The sequence below is a fragment of the Echinops telfairi genome, unplaced genomic scaffold (assembly GCF_000313985.2).
Source record: "Echinops telfairi isolate 266 unplaced genomic scaffold, ASM31398v2 ScPeMD7_53;HRSCAF=182, whole genome shotgun sequence".
NCBI classification, from domain to species: Eukaryota; Metazoa; Chordata; class Mammalia; order Afrosoricida; family Tenrecidae; genus Echinops; species Echinops telfairi.
The window spans coordinates 17,320,592-17,323,981 of NW_022103951.1; the positions used below are offsets into that span (position 1 = coordinate 17,320,592).

A 3,390-nucleotide genomic window follows, 5' to 3' on the forward strand; every position below is an offset into this window, starting at 1 on the left:
TCTTGCTTTGAGGGAGTACTTGAGTGGAGGCCCAATGTCCTTCTGCTACCTTAATACTAAACCTATAAATATAGGCACATAGATCTATTTCCCCATCCTCTTATAAATATATTTGCATATGTACATGTTTTGGAAGAAATGAGATGGAGGGTGCTTTCTATAGACAAAATAGATCTCAAATATATTTACCTGAGTCTTCTAGAAAGAACAAAACAGTTTCTCTAAAAACTCAGAGATAGACAGCACCAGGTCCAATTTGGAACTTGGCCTGACTTAAACAGTGGTGGTGGTATTCAAATAATTTAGCAACCACTTTGGTACCCTAATGGTCTTTTTAAGTAGAAAAAAAGATATATGAAAAGCTAGCCTATTATTTCATACAGCTAATACTTAAATAAGAACAATAAAAGAGGTACACAAAACTAGATTTTTATAAGAAAGAGTTTTAAAGTTATTAATGAAAAATATTAAATAATACCTGCCAACAAACAATAAAACTGTGATTTAAAATATTTCCATGTTGTTCCTTGATTGGCGCCCTCACTGGCGATATTCTCCACTTTTGTCTGGGCACCAGTGATATTCTCCACTTTTGTCTGGGCACCAATCAGCTGTGTGATTTATCTTAACCATATTTTTACTGTAGGAGTAGGATCTCTTGCCTTCAGAGGTAGACCAATTAGACAACAGTCATCGTGTTTGATTAGAAGCAGACGACTTCTCTGAACATAGTATGTTCATCTTTGAAAAACCCCTTTTCACTTGTGTTGAATTGGCAACAATTGTTCTGACAGTAATTTGGGCTCTTTGAACCCTTCCAGGAATTACATAACTCACTCATTATATATCATGGGGATTTGGGGCTTAACACAAAGCTGAACAGAATTGCAGCTCATCATCCTCTGGTTGTTTGGCACTTTTTCTGTTTACATTATTTGTTTACCGAAGTGAACAAGAAAATGCAATTAGAATTTAGTATTTCATCTAAAGTATGAGTTTTATGAAATGAATACATAAATAAGATGAGCATAGTTCCATCAATTTTTTTTTACCTATGGACAGAATAAACATTACTGCATGCACTTAGAATACGCAGCTGAGCAGATGAATATTAAAAAAGAGTAAGGAATGTAAATTTGTGATTTGCACATCCTAGCGAGAACCCTGATTGCAAGCACCATCTTAACAACTGGTTCACCAAAATCAACAACAAATCATGAATCTGGCCTGCCAATCTGTGCAAACCAGCTGAATTCTACCACTGGTCAACCTTCTGCCTACTGCAAGGTTCAAGAAAATGCAATCATTATGATATGGCAGTGCATCTGTGGAAACTGTTTTCACTTTGGTTTGGTAAAACTCTAGGACAGAGACCCTGAAAGTCAAAGGTGGGGGTGGGGTGGGGTGGAAGGCGGGAGTGGGGGTAACTAAGAACAAACACCCCAAACCAAAAGAAATAGTGTGATTTTGGTCTTCCAGATCAGGAGTGGTGGTCTTACTCTCTAAAAGATCACTGTGTTGTTGGTCAGAGTCTTCGTAGATCCCACCTCTGCTACAAAGCTGCCTCAGAGCATTCAGAAGCAAGAGGGCAGGACTGCGCCCCCAATATAATGTGTATCACAGGCCCCAGAAGTTGAATTTTTTCTGAACTACAAGAGCATTTATTAACCATGACTGTGGCAGATTTGCTGTACTCCTCCCAATAATCTGGAGTTAAATACCATTCACACCGTTTACAGGTGAAAAGTAGAGCATTAAATCCCTGATAGATCATACTGACAATTTAGCAGAGGTCACGAACTCAGTCTGATTGCTGGTTTCAAGTATTGCTTCTCAGAGAACAGCTACCTCTATGGGCTACCAACACAGATGATTTCTGACTCCTGACAGGAGTTGAACCCATGGATTAAAGTTCTGAAAGTCAATTGCAACCCATGTCACCACACCTTCTAGTAAAGTCTTATGAATATCCACACCCACTGCACCGCAGCCACCGGACTTGATCCAGGAATGCTCTATAGACGTGTGGACCTTGGAATGGGATTCGACAAAACATCTGCTGAGTATCTTTGCCCAGAAATGAAGAGTCGGACATCACAGGTTTATGTGCCCTAGGCATGAAACAGCTCTGGCCACCATCTAGGCACCAAGCTAGGATGAACAAAGGGTGCTATAAGAGCACCACCACCAATCAGGTGTCTCGTTGCCCATAGCCAGGGGTTCCCACAAGTTGAATTTTGTGTACTTATCTTTCCGTTCCATTTGCCACCAACTTCTTGAGGTCCTCTTAACGGTCTTTTGGTTTCCAACTACTTATAAATGTAAGACCTATACTTCGCTCAGAGGCTTGACAAAACCAGGGAGCTGGCAGGACTTGGTGTTTACCGACCCTGTGAAAGACGGGGCTTCCTTTTAATCTCGGAGAGAGTTAGTCTTGGGAGCTTCCATGGGGCAGCTCTACCCCGCCCTGCCTGGGTCACCGTGAGTTGCCATTGACTCGATGGCAGGGAGTTGGGTTTGATGAGATATGTTGAGAAGCCCTGGTGGAGGAGTGGTGATGCACAGGGTTGCCAACTGAAAGGTCAGCAGTTGGAAACCACCAGCGGCTCCGTGGGAGAGAGACAAGGCTTTCTACTCCTGTCAAGAGTTAGTCTGGGAAACTCACAGGACCAGCTCTCTGCTGTCCTATAGAGTGGCTATGAGTCAGAATCGACTTGATGGCACTGAGTTTTGACTCGGTGATAGATCGAAGAAATCCCAGGGATTTAGTAACAGCACTTAGCTTCCAACAGAAAGGCTACCAGTTTGAAGCCACTAGGGGGGAAAAAGGGGTGGGGGGGTGGGGGAAGGCTGAAAAAAAAATCTTAAGGATAACAGCCGTGGAAACCCTACCGGCCAGTTGTACGTCATCTTTTGGTGTCACTCTGACGCTGGAATTGGGTTTGGTTTGGGTTGCTGAGCTGTTTTTGTTTTCATTTTGTGTTGTGTTATTTTGGGTACTCGCTCTCCCTGGAGGCTTTGTTTGAGCGGAGAGTTCTTGTTCAAGTCGTTCCGAAAGTCATTGGATGGGGACTTCCCCTCCCCCTTGATATTTTCCCGGGTTTTTCTTGAAAGCTCTTGCTAATATCAGTCACTGTGCATGTATTAAGCGCTCGCCACCGTGAACTGAAAGGCTGAGCACAGACGTCAGAGGAAAAGAAAATATTAGCAATAGAGAGTGGTGCCGAAGCTCCTCTATTTATGGAATTTCAACCCTGTGCCCGGGCCTAGATACAAACAAAGCCCGCTCCCGAGCAAACCCTCCCGCTCATCTCACCGCCAAAATATGCACTAAGAGCTTCTTGGAGCTTGTTTTGGTTTGCTTCCTTCTTTATTGCTCCCTTTCTCGCA

General features: G+C 42.9%; 1 pseudogene; it reads right to left on the minus strand.

Annotated features, from left to right (window-relative positions):
• Nucleotides 1-2,102: 2,102 nt before the first annotated feature.
• Nucleotides 2,103-2,211, minus strand: LOC115869839 (annotated as a pseudogene).
• Between the last annotated feature and the right edge of the window lie 1,179 nt (nucleotides 2,212-3,390).